Source organism: Suricata suricatta, chromosome 4 (genome assembly GCF_006229205.1).
Source record: "Suricata suricatta isolate VVHF042 chromosome 4, meerkat_22Aug2017_6uvM2_HiC, whole genome shotgun sequence".
NCBI lineage: Eukaryota > Metazoa > Chordata > Mammalia > Carnivora > Herpestidae > Suricata > Suricata suricatta.
Genome location: NC_043703.1, coordinates 23,043,637 through 23,066,106, shown reverse-complemented (window position 1 = coordinate 23,066,106; position 22,470 = coordinate 23,043,637). Strand labels below are relative to the sequence as shown.

At 34.3% G+C, this 22,470-nt stretch overlaps 1 long non-coding RNA gene across 1 annotated transcript; it reads right to left on the bottom strand.

Annotated features, from left to right (window-relative positions):
• Positions 1-4,682: 4,682 nt before the first annotated feature.
• LOC115289256 lies at positions 4,683-21,537 on the bottom strand. The gene is made up of 3 exons (XR_003907513.1): positions 21,362-21,537; positions 19,199-19,262; positions 4,683-4,743 (listed from the first exon to the last, which is right to left on the bottom strand). It is a non-coding gene; the product is annotated as an uncharacterized LOC115289256 (long non-coding RNA).
• Between the last annotated feature and the right edge of the window lie 933 nt (positions 21,538-22,470).

Sequence of the window (22,470 nt, the reverse complement as noted above, 5' to 3'; positions counted from 1 at the left end):
CAGGTAGTTTCCCGTTATACATGCCTAGATGCATGCATCCACTTTGGCTTCTCTGATGCTAATCTTTGTCCTTTTATTCAGTGGCACTGTTCCTGCAGTGCTGCATGGAGTCTACAACTAGATACTAAGCCTGAGCAATAAGAGAGATTGTATTTGTTTTCTTTTTCTCATAGATTATTGCCATGTACTGTGTGTTGTCTAAAATGCAACAACATCGATTCATATTTTTCCCTGCTTAAGGAAAAAAAATAAGGCAAGAGTTTAAATCTTATCTCATTTATTCCATTATAGATAGAAGTAGAAATCAAGTTATTATTATGAATCTATTTATTTAATTGTATAGTTCAACAATTCAAACACAATATGTGTAGTTTTTATATATATGGAAACCTATCAACTTAGGCAACGTGATATTTTGGGTTAGGGCATTCTTAGTGTATGTAATCTGATTTCTAAAAATCAGTATGTTCTTTAAAAAAGGATTTAAATGAGGCGATTTTATACTTTTCTGCAATCTTGCTGAATGATTAACATTATTTTACTAATTTTTAATTTGATAAATTCATATGATTTTCTCTTTTAAAAATTATAATTGCAGTTGCTTACTATTGTTTGTATCTCTTTTATTTTCAGCAAAAATCTAAAAACTTAATTGGATAGCCAATTTTATTGACACATCCAGTCATTATCTGTAGGACTATTTTTTGTGGTGAAATATATTCAATTTATATTCATAATGAATATTTAATTTATATGTATGAATATTCAATTCATATGTATTAGTTTTATGTTCTATTTAATCTTGTTACCTCATTTGCACTTAACATATTTCATAGTATTGTTTTACCTTATATAGGCCAATAATTATTCTTTTTTTAATGTTTATTTACATTTGAGAGAGAGAAAGTGAGAGAGAGAGAGAGAGAGAGAGAGGAGAGTATGAGCAAGGAAGGGGCAGAGACAGAGGAAGACAGAGGATCTGAATTGGACTCTATGCTGACAGTAGCAAGTTAGATGCAGGGCTCAAACTTAAAACCTGTGAGATCATGACCTGAGTCAACGCTCAACCAATTGAGACACCCAAGTGCCCCATAGGTCAATAATTATTCTTAAAGCAAAGAAAGAATCAACACAAACAATGCATAATTCCTTATTCTCAATGTTGTATGCTGACATAATTTCTTACCTAAAAAGGGTAATTTCTTTTTTTTAAATGGTTTTTCCATGAAAATATGTTTTTAATTTAAAATTTGAGACTACAGATGCAGAAGTTTATTTATCTTACTATTAAGTTTACAATATATCATATACACAGTTTCAGGTAAAACCCTTTATGATTTTTTTCCATTTCATTCTGTTTTCCTTTTACTTTTAATGTTTATTATTTTTTTTTTGAGAGAGAGAGAGAGAGAGAGCACAAACAGGGGAGGGGTGGAGAGAGAAACATCGAATCTGAAGAAAGCACCAGGCCCTGAGCTTGTCAATGCAGAGTCCGATGCAGGGCTCAAATCCACAAATTTTGAGATCACAACCTGAGCCAAAGTTGGATGCTCAACCAACCAAGCCACCCAGACACTTCATTCTGATTTCCTTTTATTTTCCCTCTACCCCTCCAGGGCTGCCATAGACACTTACTTTGACATCTTTGACAAAGTTCTTTAAGTATGCATTTGTCTATGCTAAATACATAATGGTGTTTTTGTTCCATAATTTTACTTTTGTATATTCAGCATTGCACATTAAATTTAAAGATGTTTCTATGTTTCTCTATGGACATATATGATATTTTACTAGATGCTGATTATTTCTTATTGCTGGTCACTATGATACTACCTTGCTAACATTTGCTAACACAAATAACATGAAACAGAGCATACGTATACCTCTTTGGAGTAGGATTGGCTCATTAGGTTAAAGGGCACAATCATATTTAATTAAATATTTCAAAACTGTTTTCCAGACTGTTCCAATTTTAACTTTCTAAGAGTTTTCTTTCTAAAACTTCTATATTTGCAAACTGTTCAATTCCAAAGCAACATTTTGATATGCTGTTTACAACTGTCTATATTTGACTGATGGAATTACATATGCTGTCACTGATTTAATTTCCCTTCTGTATTACAGTGATTTGGGCCATCTCTTTAAGTTGTTGTAGTATTTCAGAGTTCACCTTCTGTGGTCTGAATATACTACTGGATTTCCTACACTATCTGGTTGGATTTCTATTCAGTTTATTCACTACGTTTTCATTTCTACGGTCAATATTTTTATCCTATTGTTAAATCCTATTGTTATTACTTGTTTCTAATTTTTATAGCATCATTTTGGATTTTAAAATATTGTTATGCATTTATGTTCAATCAGTTTTCTTCATTTTTATTTCACTGGTATATGTTGTTTTTTTTATATTACCACTTTCATTTTTATGTCCTCCCTAATTGTCTTTTTAGTTTTCCCACATGAACTCATCTTAATTTGCTTAATATTCTCCATAATTAGTGAAACCTTCCTGTAGCCAAAGGTAGAGACAATAATCTTAGTGAGATCCTAAAATGTGTTCTTCACATTAGTGGAGGAGGGGTATAAATTTAAGATTTCAGTATGAGTTCCACAATTCCATGTGAACCCTGCCTTGGATTGCTTCCAAATCACTGCATCATAGACCTTGTTCTTATTTTTAAGTTCAGTTATCCTCTTAATAATTCCCCATATCCTGGATGGGGTGAGTTTAGATATCTGCAGTACAGCCACCCTGAAACTCATGTTTCTTTAGCCTAGTAATAGTCCAGCATCCCCTTAACGTTACCCTACCTATTTGCTCTGCTGGGTTGCTGCCTTCTTGATATGAATGGATCTGGCAAGATTCTAGGAGTGTAAGATCTGGGCTAGTGGCGCATAATAAAGAAATCATTTTTTATTTATATATTATGCTATCTTAGAATGTTTAGGGTAGCATGAACATCCCCAGTGGCTTGCAAGTGTGAGTACAATCTGGGACAGATTTTCAGCTTTAACCTCATAATGACTTTGTCATACCTTTAACTTTGAGCTATCAGAGTCACAACATTAAAGACAGAAAGGAAACAATCCACACTTTTATTTCCCAGAATATTCCTAACATCTAATCCTCTAAGTCCTCTCCAGACATAAGCTTCCATCTCTTCCAACAATTGCTTTTCTGTTTCCCATTATTTGGATCTGAATTTCATCAGAGTTCAAATAGTTTTTCTTTTTCATTTCTAGGTTTTTAGTCAGAAATTGGACTACTAGCTAGTTCCTATTTTCTATCTCTCTTATTGTACTAAACATTTCAATTCTGAATTCACCAATAAATAACTCAAAACTTTTGTCTTTACCTGTCAATGCTAAGAATTAAATCAGTCTTAAAAAGCTAATCATTTATGACAGATGGACCACTACATTAGTCATTAATTCTACTTTCATCCACTCAAACTCAGGAACTGATGGGCCTTGGAGTTATTATGTACTGTCTGGTCATGCTTAAATTTTCTGAGAGAGAATGTTTTCACATGTATCATGTCTCTTGATGAAATATGTAGGCTAAACTTCTTTTGTTTTCGTTACATTCTCTTTCTTTCCCCTTCCTGAAAGTTTTATTTTACTTAGCATGATGTTTTTACCTCAAGTTAACAAGAATGATTTTTATGGAATATGTTCACATTTTCTCTCTGTTTAATAAAATGCCTCACACCTGTTACACAGTTTACATGATTAAGAACTCTTTATATACATATATATTATTATTATTTTTATCCTTTTTTGTTTATTTTAGAGAGAGAAAGACCACATGTAGGAGGGGGAGAAGGAGAGAATCTTATTTTTTTAAGTTTTATTTATTTTTGAGAGAGAGTGAGCATAGGAGCAGGAGGGGGCAGAGAGAGAAAGGGAGAGAGAGAATCTCAAGCAGCTTCCAATCTATCAAAGCAGAGACTTTCAGCAGACGTAGGGCTCACAGTCATAAACTGAAATCATGACCTAAGCTGAGATCAAGAGTCAGATGCCCAACTGATTGAGCCACCCAGAGGCTCCAAGAGAGAGAATCTTAGGCAGGTTCCATGCTCAGCATGGAGCCCATTGTGGGGCTCAATCTCACAACCCTGGGATCATGACTTGAGCCAAAATCAAGAGTCTGATGTTCAACCCACTGAGCTACCCAGGTACCCTGGTTAAAAAGTCTTTTTAATTTCCTTCAATATCTTTGTCTTATTTTTAGTCTAAGTGTGAGTTACCTTTTGGCTTCTAAGAATTGTTTACTTTTTAAAATAAATTTATATTCAATCAGCAGAATTTTATTCCATTTGATAGATTCCACTCAGTAGATTCAGTAGGTTAAAGTTACACATGAGGAACTGACCTATTTCATGGATTTCATGGAGCAAAAACAATGGGTGTAAGTTATATATTTGAGTCATGGTCCTAAAGGACTATGAGCATGTAGAAAAATCGGTTGAATATAATTTGGCTGAAACAAGGAATAGTTATGATTATACACAACTAAAATTTACAATAAGTATCACTTGGTTTAACTTTAGCACGTAAAAACTCAGCCTTCTAGCTGACAGAAGGTCCATCAGTGTGTTGCAATTCCCAAAAATGTATGCAATTTTACTCTTTACTCAATGTGTATAATAAGGAAGATTATGGTACAGCTTTAGTTTGTTTCTTTCTCTGAAGTGTTGTCTGTCAAAGATAATGTACCAAAGGTAGTGCAGAACAAAAGATCTGTCCAAAAACAGAAAATTCAAAGAAATAAGATTTAGCACAGAGAGGGAAAAAGTCATGTACATATAACGCCTGTTTTCAAATATATGCAACATTATTTGACAACAATAACTTTTATTTCCTCAGTGAAAATAGTCTACAATATATACAATTATATAAGAAAATTAGACAGAATCCTGGAAAAGAAACAACCAAATGAGGAATTCAATAATATAAAATGGGATACAAGGGATGAGATGTTTATAAAACAGGCCCAGAAACTTCAATCATGGAATGGATAATGGGTCTGTTGTCCAAATGTTACTTCTGCATAGGGAAAACAACAACAACAACAACAACTACAGGTATGAATCTAGGGGTCAGTCATGTGGCATTGTTTTCAGCAAGTCAAAATTTGAAACGTTTAGATCAATCTGTGTCATCACAAAGGAAAAAATAATCTATGACATGTTGGTCACGGTTATAGGAAAATAGACTTAAGATCAACGTAAAGGATGTTTTTTTCTCCATTAGAGCAGACATAAAACTATTGGACTGTCTTTGGAGTCTGTGAATTCTTCATGCCTAACTGGTGAAGAAAAGAAGAACTAGAGTTTCAGTACTACTTTGCATTGTATCTACACTGCCTTAAGAATTTGAGGGGATAGAGCCTGCAGTAGGGACTTCTGTGTATCCACTTCACTGAAAAATAGAGATAAGGAAAATGATGGGCAGATGAAAATATGTGTTGATTTTAAGCCTATTAGTAAAAATACATTGCAGGATTTCAATATCTTTATAACTATAGTAATCTGATGACTCTACCACACTCATGGCACTTTCCCAAATTAGCTTAGGCTCCTGCATGACACTTTTATTCCAATTGACTAACCTGCTATCACCTTTCCTGATGTCAAGAGCTGTAGGCAGCCTAGTAAACCTGGACTCACAATTCACTGAAGCAATTTTCACTGCAGTCCACTTTAACTTCATATTCCACTGCCATACTAAGACATTACCATAATCAGAAATATGTAATCTTTGAACTCTTAAACTGTAACAATCTAAGTGGTTTAATATTAATCTATTCTCATTTAAGCCCCTTAAGTTAATTCCTTTTCTATACTTACTTCTTCAATGCTTTTAGTGGACTATACCATATATAAAAATATGTATAATGTAAATGAACAATTTAAAGAGTAATAATATGAAAACTCAAGCACATAAGAATAAGTGTGTATGTATGTATCTGTAACTAGTATTTTATGTATAGATGTATAGCATTTTGTATTTAAAAAGTATATTTTGTACATTTAATATACAGCAATATATAAATAGGAATAAAATACATAATGTATATATATGTATATGTGTTTATATATACATGCTTATATACATGCATATGTACAGGTACATACGCACATATGTGTAGCTCCAACATTTTGGAAAAAACTTATACTCCACCTAACTACATAACTTTCTACACAAATCATTGCTACTTTATACAGTACTTTCTATATTCCAAGCTCCATTTTAGACCTAAAAGGAAAGAAAAAAAATCAGTAGAAAAACTGAGGAAATATTTTGCCTTTGCTGAACTTATATTCAAATGCGTACCTTTCAGAGCATGGAAAAGCATACAACAATTACACAAAAACATTGCTTTCTAAATGTCAATAAATACAATGCAGAAAATAAAGCAAACAGTCTCATAAAGATTGTTGATTGGGAGTTACTTGTAGTTTTAAATGTGTTATCCAGAGACATTTCACTGAGTATGAAATGCGCCCTTCTACTTTTTATTCATTAGTCAGAGAGGAAAAAACTTGCCTACTTAGTTAACAAAGACTAGGAAGAAAAGCATTTGCAATATAGAATGCTAGACACTAAATTAAATACAATTTAAATAGATTCCTTGCCTATAGGAGATAAAAATTGAGGTTTAAAGAGAGACAGCACAAAATAATTTGCTGTAAATTGGTACTTGACCCAACCAAACATTCTCATGTGCTCTGTTTATACTTATTCTATTTAATTATCTGTTTCCTAGTTTCTCTTATCAAGGATGTTACAAACCATTTTAAAGTACAGGACCTAGTATCATTTCTGAAATGTAGAAAAGAATAAAAAGAAGTTGGTAAATTGACAGACAAACAAATGAACAAATTTACATTAGTGATATATGAAACTAGGATTTTAAAGTATCTTCCTCACATTTTATTTTGAAATCATGATATAATGAAACGTTGTTCCATTTCAATTGTGTGTATATGTGAAAGAGAAAACGTCAAAAACATTTTTTTAAATTTATTTTCTCTGGACTTCAATTCCGGAAATATAAAACAAGTCTGCTCCTTATATGTGTCTTATATATGTGTTATGTAAATTCTTAAGTGGATTATTGAAGTAGGTTAATAATTTCTGTTTAGATCTCATGCTTTCTTTAGCCACAAACACCTTTGAGTCTTCAGGGGTTTTAGATGAAGATATTTGCCACTGTTCAGCACCAAAAAAAAAAAAAAAGAGAGAGAAAGAAAAGAAAAGGAGGGTAACCGCCTAGCTTTGACTTGTGAGCTGAAACTGCTCTGACCACTCAGTGACACAGAATGCAATTGCTGAAACATTAACAATAAGAAAGGCAGCTGAGAAAATTACTAGAGTGGACAGTCACAAAATGCTTTTCCAGTCCATTAGACCAGAGCATATTCAGCTAGGTTTTAACAGATGTTCTGAGATTCCTGTAAAATATTAAAATGCTCCTTAATTCAATCATAGCATTCCAACTGAGGATACAGCCCGATTTATTGAACCTTTTTAAGCTAATACCAAAGATCCATTGAAGAAGTAGTGAAAGCACAAGGAAGCCCAGGGCAGCTCAGCCCCCTTGGCTCCAGGCCAGAGCCTACTAGCTTGCCACTCGGAGTTACTGCAATGCAAATGCCTAGAAGCCAGGCACTCACTGAATCTGAATTAATACGGAAGGGGAGAGGGGAAGAAACAACCACAACAACAACAGCAACAAACAAAAACACGATCAGAATCACTGTGTGGAAAAAAAAAAATCTTGACATTTTGAGCCTGTAAGAAGAGTCTATATTGATTCATTTAGCAGCACCAAAGAAAAATAGGGCATATTAAATCTATCTGGAGGGATTCTTGAAGTCCCGCTGATTTGAAAAAATATTTGAAAGAATAAAAGGAATATTTACCTCTCCTTTATTTAAATAGTTTGTCTTACAGACTTTTTAATACATTAAAAGTGTTAAAAAGTATATTGGTGGGATGTATTTCAAAATATAAAAACTGTGCAAATGAAAAACAGAAACCTATCAATTATTCTATAGGAAACTTGATTACTATAGTCCAGGTAAATCATACACTGTTAATGTTTTTTTAAATAATACAATTGACCAGGTTTAACTCCATATCCCAAAATAAAATAATTATTTGTGTTTTTAAAATTTCTAAGGATATGTGTCCTAACCTTTACGAATGTGACAAAATGAAACTCCTGCAAATTTACAAATTTTTACAACTTCAATATTCGACTAAATACTCAAAATAAAATCACAAAATTAAAATTTTGAAAACTTTTATTAATATTTTCAGTAAAAAAGAATATGTATTGTTAAAAAATGATGCTGAATAAGTTCTAGACTTTATTCATTATGTATAGATCCTCATACTTTCCTTTGTGCTATCTGTATATACACAATGTATTAGACATTAATGCTAGTCACCAAAATTTCTGAATCATCACTTCATCGAAGCATATGATGGCATTTCTCTGTCCCTTTAAGGTTAAGCAACAACCTGTGATTTATATCGGGCAATGGTATAGTAGTTTAAGCGATGGGAAACAATTCTGGGCAGAAGCATTGACAGCTATAGCACAGCACTATTTTCTTGTCCCTTTCTCCTGCCTTAGTAATCTATGAAGCACTGTCAAGATAAAAATGGGAATAGGTCTAAGGCTAATATTCAACAAAGCAACTCATTTAGGAAAAGTAGTGTGAATCTGTAATAACTTTTGTTTTACTAAGCCACTGAAATGTAGAAGCAGTTTGCTAACTCAGTGCAAGTGACCCCATCCTGTTATGAACAGAATTAGGTGGTAATAGAAGGAAATGCTGCTGTTACAGATAAGTACGATGTGGGACATATTCTGAAAGGCCTACAGTGAGCAAAATGGGAGAAATTGTTATTGCAGCATGGAAAAATAGTGACTCAAGCAATACAGCGACAAAGAAACTAGTAAAATGGTTACTTCTGATAACAAGGAAGACAGATCATGGATGTAATGACATTTTATCTTTTGAGTAACAGCTTGGAAAACAAAATGTTAGTAGTGTGTGCCATTTGTTATTGATTGCAAAAAAGAAGTCAGATATTAATTTCAGGTTTGCTAAAAAGAATGAAAAGGAATGGAAAGTACAAAACCTTGATAATTTGAAGAAGCCCATACTTTGTTACACTAATTATGAAATCAACTGTATGCATATCACACTTATTTCAAACTTCTGTACAGATTAAGAGGTTTCACATAATGGGCTAATAGTGTGGTATACAATAAATGCTTTGTTTCAGTTGGACAAAATTCTTCAGAGAAAATAAATTAATCATTTATCCCATTCTAGCATTGTGGGCTTAAGCTATCTGAGGTTAAACCACAAAAGGTGTATAGAGAAAGTAAAAATGAATATAGATATGAGAAGTAGAGTATGTAAATTATCTTGAGTATAGTTGTTATTTTGGGTGCTGTTCATAATAAAAATTACACATAAAGGCAATAAAGTTTTAAGGAAAGTTATATTAATCAGTTCATATTAATGAAGAGGCTAAGAATTTTAAAGATTTAAAGCTGCCCCCCATAATCTAGGGCAGGAAATAGGATAACTATTTTTTTTATCAAGATACTAAGGCCAAAGCCTTAATAATGAAGGATATCACAGAAAGTGGAAACAGTGATTCTGGAGAAAAATAGACATGTAAGTTTCTTCCAGAAAGCAGAACCAAGTTTTTATCGAGTGTCCACCTCCTCTCATGAAGACACAAAGCATCATTCAGAGATTCTGGACTCTGAGTTCAGTCTCATAACTGAATAGGAAATTTGTCTTACTTGGGAACTTTATGTGTAAGTTGTTTACAGGGAAAGCAGATTAATGAGTGTTCATCAACCTAGATGTTGGACTGACTACTATGAACAGAGCCCCTTGCTAATATGCACACAGTGGTAGTGTGAATAATATGCCTTTATTTTTGTTACACTACTATAATTTTGGAGTTGCTTTATTTAATCCTAGCAAATTTACAAATCTAGCCTTTAGTATGTGATACGGAACAAATATTCTTTAGTTTTCTACTTAAGAAATAAAATAATAATAAAAATACAGAATTGTGTCCTATACAAAATCTGTTATTGTATAAATGGGCTAATGAATGAACAAAGCTAAAGAACAAAATATAATATTGGGCACATTAAGTTGATCCTTTAGTTCTACTCATCAATTCTTGTAACAAATTGCATTATCCAGTTTTCTTTCTTTCACTGTAGATTGGGACAAAAAGAGTGCACAATATAGTTAACAAAAACATCATAAAAGTATGAAAAGTGCTACTTAGAGTAGGAGGGGCTCTGGATCTAACAACATAACAAAGTAGCTAATCTGAAATTCCTCTCCTAAGAACATCAAAAATCTGGGGCTGAAATAACCAAGCAGTCTTAAATATGCTGGTTAGTTTGCAAGAAAATACGTACAAGCTTAAAATGTATAATTTTATGTCATGACATCTAGGGGAGTTTGCCAATCTTATTAAAAAAGTTTGTGTTGAATAGCTATGATTGAATACCTATGATGTGTTTGCATGCTAGGGGTGGGGATGCAAGGCAGGAGATAAAGCCTTGGGACAACTATGATAGGGGATTGTGTAACAAGTGTGGGAATTATAAGAAGTAACTATAAAGTATATATCCCTCAATTAAAGAATGGTCTGGGGAAAGGAAACTTGTCTGTCTGCCTTGATTCCATGGGAGAAAACAAGAAATCATGAATAAGCAGGTACGTCTATTCAGAATCCTGTAAATGAGCCATTAACATACAAAGTAGTTATATCTAGTGATGCACTTGATGTTCTAAGTGATGCACTTGACAGCAGAAGCTGTCACAAATGCACTAAAGTAAAACGTTAAGCATCTCATGATAACAAAACCAAACCAGTAAGGTAAATACATACATACATAGGTGTTGGATATTGAGGAGGGCACCAGATGAGAACCAGATATTATATGTAAAAGATGAATCACTAAATTCTATACTTAAAACTATACCACACTGTATGTTAACTCACTGAAATTTACATAAAAACTTGGGAAAAATTTACATACATATATAAAAATAAACAAAATGAAAGGAAACAAAGAACACAGGTTTAGACATCCAAGAAATAAAATAAGTATTTCAAAAATATTTAAAAATTAATTTAAAAAATAGAATACAAACAAAAAAAACCCTCTGTAAAAATAAGTAAATAAATAAATAACATGGATTTGGAAAAGCAACACATTAAAATTAAATGTGCAATAGTGGACTAAATAGCAAATTAGGCATAATAGAGAATTGGTCAAATGCAGAAACCTCACAGAAACATTAAGAAATAGTATAAGAAAAGATTATGAGAAATGTAGTATGTAATAGAAGTTCCATCAAAAGAATTGAGTAAAACCATCTTTAAACTGACATGCTAAGTATATTCTAGATAAAATGAAACCATGTAGTTTCAGATTCATGAAGCATAGTAAGTCTTGAGCATTTTAAAAATAAACCAGCACCTAGACAACATCATAGTTAAATTACAGAAACACAAATGGAATAAAAGACCAAATGGTATGCAAAATAAAATAATAATAATAATAATAATATAAATAAATAAATATTATCTACAAAGAATGACAGCTTGGCTGACAACTTTCTTGAACAAGAAAACTCTAAAATACAATGAAAAATCTCTTAAAATTGCTGAAAGATAAACTGCTATCTCACATTTCTATATAAAGATCAACTCTAATTAAGAGGAAATTAATACCAAAATAGAAAGTTTAGCACTCGTAGAGTCTCATTTTAGAACTAGCAAAAAGTGTGCCGACAGAGAAAGAAAAGATAGCATATGTAACTACTAACTAATAAATGCTTCCTTCACAAGTAACAGTTGAGGGGTATATGAATAAAAGAACAGGTTAGTCAAATGGAAAGAAAATGAGGAATAGAGTAGGCATGAAAAGAATCATATTTCAGATAAATGAAAGGTTACCCTGAGGTGGAGAAATAGGATCATAGGGCAGACCTAGAGGATAGATGTAGATTCAGAATCAAAAGCAACATAGCAGCCGTATTACAATGTCATATATGTTGTTCCACGAAGGTGTACTATTATTAGCCAGGCGATGGAGAGGTAGGAAAAGGTCTTAAATAGAATACTGACAACTAGGTTGTTACCAAAATACAACATTATAGCAGGTACTGTAGCAATTTTATGGCTATATTGTAATGGGAAGCAAATACACATGGAAAGAAAACTTTCAAAAAACTTCCTGGGGCACCTGGGTGGCTCAGTCGATTAAGTAGCTGACTTCAGGTCATGATCTCAGAGTCCGTGGGTTTGAGCCCTGCATCAGGCTCTGTGCTAACAGCTCAGAGCCTGGAGCCTGCTTCAGATTCTGTATCCCCCTCTCTCTCTGACTATCCCCTGCTCATTCTCTAGCTCTCTCTCTCAAAATAAAATAAAGACATAAAATTTTTTTAAAAAAATTCCTAAGCAAGAATAATGGAAGTGGGAATGAAAATTTTATAAAGTTGAAAAAGTGAAGTTTTGTGAATCAATTTGTAAAAAACAGAAGAGGAGGAAAATATAATGCCATTCATTTGGCCTCAGTGTCTGAGGCCAAATTTACTGTGGCAGGACTTAATCAAAAGGAAAAAAATGTGGGATGACTGAATAGGAATAGGGAAAATGGTTTGCAGTTTTAAGGGGTGAGCATATACAAAAGAATGATATGATTCCTTTGTTTTGTGGGAAAACTGACAAATACCAAATTTATATATCATATAGCATAAAAGGCTAATAGTTTTATACAAAAAACACAATGAGAGCAAGAGCAGGAGTTTGACAAAGTAAAATCTCATTAGGTTTGTATTCTTATTAAAAACATTGAGAGCTCAAAGTTTTCTTTTCTGCCATTCATACATACAATCTTGGCAAAACCTAACCATAGTAATGATAATGTTTATGTTTTTTAAACATTTTATTTATGGCATTATATAAGAGAGAATAATATTTCATATAAAGGAAACAATCAATTAAAAATTATTTTATTCTATACAGATATCACATGACAAAAATAGCTTTAAAATTTTTTATTTATCATCATTTCAAAGAATTCACTCACACAGATACCACCAGGAAAATGACTTAGTGTTTTAGAGGCTGTGTATATGCTAGAGTCCAGCTCCAGCAGGTCCAGAGCTCCCTGAAGGATGGATGGTGTCAGTGAAAGAGAGTGAGAGAGCCTCAGTTTCTTTCCCATCACCAGGCAGGCATCTCTGCACCGACAAGAGAATCAGCTTTATTTATTGAAACAATGTATGGTGTACAAAACAGAGTGGCAATTGCCTTAGACAATTATTTCTGAATACAAATTCTTTGGTATGTAAAAATTTTCCAGAACATAGATTGGTAGAAGATGCATTCATAATTTTTATCAATAGTGATTGAAGTAGATGACTAGATGCTTATCACCTGGGGAAGGAAGGGATCTTTAGCCTTCAAATACAAGCCAATGTTTTTAGCATAGCAAAGGCAAGAGTTAGTTCTTTGTGAGCAGGGGTCTACAGCCTGTTTTCTTGAGGGAAAGAAAAACAGGTTTCTCAGGAAATGTATTTGCTCCTATAATCACAAAAGAAGAAACTCCTATATTGTTTTTTTATAAGGTACAATTTGCATATTTTTAGCATAAGGCAAGTCACTCCTGGTATCAGTCAGCCAGGAGCCTTGGGGGTCGGTGCTCAAGTAAAAATTGAGTGGGGTTGAGTGTGGGTAGACATCGGTCACCATCTGATAGTGGGAGGCCTTGCAAACCTGCCTTACCTCACAAGGAGGTTTTTTTCTATACACCTTGGTTACCACTTCTTTGCAATGTTTAGAGGTACTAATTCCATGTCCTAGGCAGTGACAGCAGAAATGAAACTCTTAGCATCTCTTATCTTCCTAAAATGTAATCTCTGTCTTACATGCACTGAGGGATGCTCAAGTATAATGGAGATCTTGGATCTATTGGATTCAATTTGGCTGATGGGCTGAGCTCACTTTTGCCATGGTATACTGACTGCTAAGCAAAGAAAAAAATTGTGGGCCATTTCCAAAATGAAAAAACTGGGAGAAAAGCATCTCTTTGTGGGGAAATTGACATTTATAGGTTGTACAACCATCAGCTCTAAAAGAAGATGCAGTTTGGTTTCCTTCCTCCAACTCTGTTAACATTGCCTAATACAAACTTAGGATTCCTGCTTAAGCATGGGGCATGGTCAAATGGGAGCTACCTCAGCCAGCCCTCCCCTCATGCCTGACTGACACAGGATATCAAAGGGCAGTCCATTGCTTCATGGTGGGAAAAATGTTACAATTTGTGTTCCAGAAGTTGTATGTGTTTCCACAGCTAAAAATACATTCTTGTTCAACTTTCTTCTTTTATTCTTTCTTGCTTTTTCAATTTCCCTTCTCCTGAAAGCATTCCCCCAATAATTTTTTAACTAGAATCTCCACCTCAGGATCTACTCCAAGACAATAACTGACTTAAGTAAGGGTTTTTTTCCCCCTTTTAAAGTAAGCAGTCTCATTGAACATTATCACATTTAAATAAAATCCGTCCAGTCAAACAGCACAGAGCTTTCTGAGTTAAAGCTCTTTGGGTTTTCTCACTCATCACTTTACATAAGAAATTATATTTTTCCAGATTGCTGTATTTTCCTTTAGAACTGAATAGACATTGGTGCACATGCTTCAGAGCTATGACAACGTCTGAGTATCTCTGAGAGAGCAAATATTTCAGGGAGGTAACATCTATGTACTAACTCAAGTAACCCCAAATTATATATACAATTATTCATCTGAAGCTAAGGAAGTCTTTTGGTATAACCAGTGCAATGGAAGACTGAATGCCAACTATCACATTTTTTTTGTTTGTTTTTGATGGAAACATCTCTTGAGTTAATTTTATGATTGAAATAAAATCCATTATGTTTTAGAAATGTGTTATCAAAAATGTAAAAATAGCATTTGACAAAAACCCATCACCTATCCATAATAAAAAGTCTCAGTAAACTCTTTTCTCAACTTGATAAATAATATCTGCAAAAAACCTACAGCTAATATCAAATGTAATTGTGAGAAACTTTAAGCTTTCCCACCAAAATAAGGAAGAAGGCAAGGATGTTCCCTTTTACCACTGTTTTCAACATATTAGAAGTCCTAGCTAATATAATAAGAAAGAATTGGGAAGGAAGAAATAAAAGAATATTTCTAGATAATGTAATGTTGAATCTGTAAATCCAAAAGAATATACTAAAAGTCTCCTGGAACCAATTGATTATAACAAGGTTGTAGGAAACAAGGCTAATACAAAAAGTTAATTGCTTTCTTAGAGCAGTTAGCTGGTGGAATTTGAAACGAAAAACACAATGCCATTTACATTAGTAGCCAAAAAAACCAAAGTATTTAGATATAAATCTAACAAAATTTGGGCAGAATCTATATGAGAAAAATAATATAACTTTAGTAAAAATAGATCAAAGAAGAACTATATAAATAAAGAGATATTCCATATTCATATATAGAAAGATTTAATACAGTCAATATGTCAGACTTCCCAACTTGATCTATAAATTCAATGCAATTCCAATCAAAATCTCAACAAGTTATTTTGAGGACATAAGAAATAAATACTTCTCAAGTTTACATGGAGAGGCAAAAAACCCAGAATATCCAAAACAATATTGTAGAACAAAGTTGGAAGACTGACAATGCCCAACTTGAGGTTATACGACAAACACACAGTAATCAAGACCAAGTGCTCTTGGCAAGAAAACAAAGAGATTAACAGAACATAGAGCCCAGAAGTCAACATTAACAGGTGCAAATGATCTTTGACAAAGCAACATGCAGGGGATCAAAGATGGTCTTTTCAACAAACTCCACTGAAACAAGTAGACATCTGCATGCAAAAAGAAAATTAAGAAGAAAAAGAAAGAATGAATGAATGAAAGAAACTAGACACAGACTTAACATCTTTCACAAAATTAACTCATAATGAAGCAACAGACCTAAAAGAAAAACATATAACTATAAGTCCTAGAAGTTAACATAGGAGAAAACCTAGATGACATTGGATATACAACATTAAAGACATGATCCATGAAAGAAAGAATTGATAAGGTGGAGTCTATTAAAATTAAAACCTCTAGTCTGCAAAATAAAACATCAAGAGATCTACAAGACAAGCTACAGACTGGTAGAAAATATTTGTAAGAGACAAATCTTATAAAGGAGTGTTATTCAAAATATACAGTGAACCCATAAAACACACAAAAAAGAAAGCAATCTGATTAAAAAATGGGCCCAAGACTTACTAGACACTTACCAAAGAAGATATAGAGATGGTAAATAAGTATATGAAATGATACTCCACATCATATACTCAGAGAAATATAAAAATGACTATGAAATAACCTATTAGAATGGTGAAAATCCAAAAGAGTGACAGTATCAAACGCTGGCAAGGATGTAGAGCAACAGGAATTCTCGTTCATTGGTAATAGGAAAACAAAATGGTATAGCCACTTTGGAACACAGTTTGGAGGTTTCTTATAAAACTAAGCATACTCTTAACATAAGACCCATCTATGGATCTCCTGATATTTACCCAAAGGAATTAAAAGCGCATGCTCACACAAAAACATCAAGATGTCCTTCAGTAAGTGAGTAGATAAGCTGTGGTGCATCCAGACAATGAACAATTATCCATAATTAAAAAAATAACTGAGCTATCAAGCCATAAAATGATATGCATAAAACTTAAATGCACATTAGTGATTGGGAGAAACTGATGTGGAAATGTGACATACTATATGATTCCAAGTATGTAACATATAGAGGCAATAAAAAGATCAGCGATTGCCAGGAATTTGGTGGGGTTAAAGGTGAATAGCTGTGGTGCAGAAAATGTTTATGGCAATGAAATTGCTCTGTATGATACTGTAATAAAGAATACATGAGAAAATAAATAGCCCCATATCCATATTGATAACCTGTACAAAACCAAGAGTTGGTTTGGAATAATAATATGTGTCAATGTAGATTTGTTGATTGTAACAAATGTACCACAATGGTGGGGGATTTTGATGATGGAGAAGAATATACCTGTAAGGTCAGGGGATATATGGGAAAACTCTATAACTTCCTCTTAATTTTGCTATGAACCTAAAACTACTCAAAAAATAAATTCTTTTAAAGCAAATAGGAAAAAATATATACTAAGAGGAGGCTAATTTTCTTGGGTTATTACAGAATTTGGGGGAGGCATAAAAATATATTAAAAATATTTAAAATATCAGTGTAGTAATGTGGCAGCAAAGAGAAAGTGGCTCTCACAGAAAAACAATCTATGTCAAATGCAGCTAATATACTGAATGAACTGTGAAGTGAAACTTGTTATTAAATAAGCATAGTGGAGATCACTGGGATCTTTCTACCGTATGATAAACTCAGGGATCTGGCCTGGATTCAAGAGATTCCAATAGAAGAAAAAGAAAGACCATGTGAGTAGAGCACTCTTTTTAATGATTTACTATAACACAGAAGCACAGAAAAGGATATAGTGGTGATTGCAGGAAGATGTTAAGAGTGTTATATGTTCATTTGTATTGTGTGACATACAATACAGTGTTTCCTAGTGTTGATATGAATCGCTATTCAGGAAGAAAGGGAAACTTGAAAATACGATTTTTTTTGTATAGGTGCACCAGTAGGATTCAATGCACACGTGGAGAGCCTAACCTTGGATGGAAGCATTTATTACTCATCCAGTGTAATAGGGGAAAAGATATAATAAACAAGTTTAATAAATTTGTTACTGGATAGATATAGGAAACTTCTTTATTGCCTGAATTAGCTCAGTGGAGTAAGAAATAAAATTGTCAACTGATTTGGACTGCGAAGAAGATTTGGAAAATTAGAAAAGTAGAAAAATAAATTCATAGGATAAGTATAGGAATGCCCACTAGAGAGTTATATTGATATAAAAAAAAAAAGGTGTGTGTGCGTGTGTGTGTGTGTCCAGCTATATTTACATTCTGTTTTACAAAGCAAAATGTTTAATTCAAGTGACACTGTAGTCCACATACCCCAGTTTCAGGAGTTTAATCAAGAGAGACAGATCAAACTGGAGGATACATGCAAGGGGATAATTAAACATGTGGACAATTGGTTCTAAGACCTCTCTGCAGAGAAGTGAGGATGTGAGAGGCTGATGAAAAATAAAAAAAATATCATCAGTTTGTAGGTCATGCAAAAGTCTATAAAGATTTTAGAATAAAGGCACTTAAATTATTAAACTATAAAAATAGAAGGTGATAGGGAGATAATTGAAATTGAGATTCAGAAGGTGGTTCTATTATTGTTAATTAAAAATCTAGGTATGACAATTAGAATGTGTAAGGTAAGATAGAAAAAGTTCATTAGAAGAGAGGTGGTCAAGGGGAGCCTATGTGGCTCAGTTGGTTAAATGTATGACTTTAACCCTGGTGGTGATCTCACGGTTCGTAAGTTTGATCCCTGTATCAGGGTCTGTGTTGACAGCTCAGCCTGGAGTCTGCTTCAGATTCTTTGTTCCCCTCTCTCTGCTTTTCCCCATTCATACCCAGTCTTTTTGTTTTTTAACGTGCTGGTCATTCTGAGTGTCCAGATGTTAAGGAATTTGGGGAGGTTGAGGTGTTTGTGGAAACTCCAAAAACCGAGAATGTAGGGCATGATGAGTCTAACTCTCTTGCTAAATTAGAGACTGTCATGGTGGTCATGTTCATGTGGGTTACATTGCTCTTTATAGTCTCCTTTATGGCAGTGGCTCTTAGCAGAACATTTAAGTGGAAGTAAAAGAAAGTATGTCTCAGCAGGAACATAAAGAGTTCTCTGGGTCTTACTGATCTGGGGTAGTACTTATCTTACTACATAAAGGAAGGCAAGAAATGAAGAGGCTCTAGTAAATGCTAGAACTTGATGAAAGCAATGACAACTCATGCCACCCCATCAATTATTTAGCAGAGCAAAGCCTACTGACAAGTCTTTCTTAAGCTAGTATATGTGACAGGGTGTTAGCCACATGTTATTTTTATTAATAATTTTGAATATAATAATAACATTGAATACTCACTGATGCAATATTTCAGGGATATCCCGATGTTATAAACATGTCTTCCTTTTGGGGAGCCAAACAACTAAAAATGCAAAACAAAAAATTTCAAAATTATTGAACATTCATAAGTGAAGAAATGAACTTATCAAATATCTTTCATTGTCTAGAAAAGTATTTTTTGCACTAACTTTTACTCTTTACTCTTCTCAATCACCTGGACAATTTTTAAAACAAGTATGTATTCCTTTTATTTCTTTTTGGTTTTGTAAATCCAAAATTATTATGATTATTATTACTTTAGTATAAATAAATCAAATAAATATTGTATTTATCAATTCAGAATTTTTTTTAAGTAGTTGAAAAGTTTCAATACTTAGGAAAAGAGAAATATGTGTGGAAGGATCTCAAATGGAAATGCAATTGAAGTTGGACCAAATTTACAATTTATCTGAAAGTCACTCAAATGCAATGTTGTAAAATAATTGATTTGGAAATACTACAACAAACTGTTCTTAGTAGAATAAAAACAGAGTTTTTAGAGTTACTGGCTCAGCCATGCTAGGAATGTGACAGGTTCATTTATTTTCAAATATTATAGCTTTTCTGCTCCCAGTGCCTTTGGGAAACAAGAGTAGGGATGCGTGAAAATTTTATAGAGTATGAAATACAAGATATAACAGATCTTTGAGGATATGAGTCTAAATAAAGTTTCAATTTAAGTGAAATAATATTAAAATCATTCTTTATTAAATTAGCATCATAGATTTTGCTACATAAGAAACTTATAAAAGATGATTTTAATATGGTTGGTAAAAGTGCAACAAGATCAAGTAAGTGTGAACTAATATTATAAGAAAAACAAATAGAACCATGTTTTCCTGCTTAAAATATTTTTGATTCTATATTTTTTTCATAAAATTGCAGTATTGGAGTATAGGAATCAAATATACTCATTTTATTTTAATTCAACTTAGGGGGTTCACTTCAGTTATGTTTTAAATGTTTATTTATTTTGAGAGAGAGAGAGAGAGAGAGAGAGAGAGAGAGAGTGCTAGTGTAAGCCATGGAAAGACAAAGAGAGAGTTTGAGAGAGAATCCCAAGCAGGCTCCATACTGTGAACATAGAGCCAGACACCCGGCTTGAGATCACAAACCATGAGATCATGGCCTGAGCTGAAATCAATAGCTGAACCCTTAACCGACCGAGCCACCTAAGCACCCCATCAGCTATTTTGAAGATAGAAAAGTTTATTGGCCAAGAAGATAAGTTTATGATCAAACGGCTATTTTTACTCTTTTTTAAATATTACATTGTAAAAAAGTATGCATAATAATATTACTTTACTGTTATTAGGATAAAAAAGAATTCCAGAAACTGAAAAATAAAACCTTTGGTTATTGGGTGGATTAGTTTAATAAAAAATAGGGATAATTTCAAAAAAATAATTTGAGAGGCTGGCCTCATAGCTTTAAAATTCTATGTACTGAGGAGTTTAGGGGCTTAAGAAACAATTAAGACATGTGTGCAGCATACACATACTTCTTGTACAGCACATATCACTACTGTATTTATTATTAGGTGGGTTTTCTTTTAGTACAAAACATACCAAATCATTACTTGGGAGACTTATGTCCTATTTCCGGCTCTCGCAAGCTCTGTTCTATAACCTTGAACTGACCATTACCCTTTGAATATTCTTTTCTACAGCAGGGAAAATACCGATGCCCTCATCACATGCATATTGCAATAACTTAAGGAGCATGAGAATGGCCCGCAGAATAGAAACGCAAGAGAATATTTCAGTAATTACGAAAGGCAATAGAAGTTGCAAAAAAAGGTCTCTGCCTGCTCCTGAATTGCCAGAATTCCTCTGGAAGGTTTTATTAAATATCAAGACTTCAGGCATTTAAGTTTTATGTAAACCTTGTGGTAAAGACAAGACATAACCTATCATGGCTACGTACAGCGTCTGTGTGGAGTTGTTTTGGGTTGCCGTCCTAACTTAAACTTAAACTTTTACAACGTCTGGAGTCTAACATCCTGCAAATGGAGGAAGACGTCCTCCAATTCCTTGCAGCAGACAGCCATCTATACACACAGCACCAACCGTGACTCCGAAACACAACAAGAATCTAGAAAAGTAAAAGTAAAGGCATCGCTATTAGAAATCAGAAGAGAACCTGAGAGCAGTTCCTGCTGGCCAGGCGTGCCACGGCTGTCACTGAAAACTGCACTGCGGTGAGTGGCGTGTCCTCAAGGAATGCTTGCCAGCGAGGTGCGCGGGAGTTTGCGCTACCACTGGCGCCGCTCCTATCATTTGGCCGCTTCACTTCTGGAAGCTTCAGTAACCAGAGTCAAGGAGCCTCCCGCACTGCGACTTCTGGTGGTTACTCATCTAAGGGACGACCGCTATCCTCTCAGAGAGGCTTCTTTCGTTAACCTGCCTATCACTGCTCTGTGAACCCGGGCTCTAGTCCGCACATTTTGAAAGGCGCTCTTCTTTGTAACAAGGGAGCTCCGACCCGGGCCGTGCGGAGGGACCCGCCCCCGAAGCCTTGCACATGCGCAGCACCGTCTCCCAGGAGCCCGTGCGGGGGGGCACACCTGATTTTCCTTCGCGGGAAATCCGCGGAGGACTGCCGGGGCAAAGCCGGACCCAGGTAAGAGGGCTGTGAAAAGGTGAATTTCAGGGTGAATGGACTGGTCTGGCTCCCCAGTTTACTGCAACTAAACCTGTCACACAGAGGGGGTTTTTTAAACAGATGTTTGTTTGTTTGTTTGTTTTTGTTTATTTTTAAAGCTGGCTTCACCCCCAGCTCGAGGCTTAAACTCATGACCCTGAGATCAGTACCTGGGCTGAGATGAAGAGTCATAGGTTTAAACAACTAAGCCATAAGCCACCTTTCGCCCCACCCACAGACTTTAAAGTGGTTTTTTTTTGTTGTTGTTGTTTTTTTTTTTTTTTGGAGCGGGAGTGGTAATTATTTATTTTGAGAGGGAGAGGTGGGGAGGACCTGAGAGAGAGCGGGAAAGAGAGAAACCCAAGCAGGCTCAACACAGGGCACCAACTCAAGAATCGTGATATCATGACCTGATGGAAACCAAGAGTCAGAGGCCTAAGCGACTGAGCCACCCAGGTGCTGCCCCTCACCCCCAGACATATTTTTAAAGGGAAAGAAAACGGTATAGTGCTGTGCAGCTCATCAATGCCAGCCATGTTGTCTTTCACAGCGTGGCATTTTGGGGTCTCATCCCTCGAATGAAAGTCTTACAAATTGGGGCACTCGCT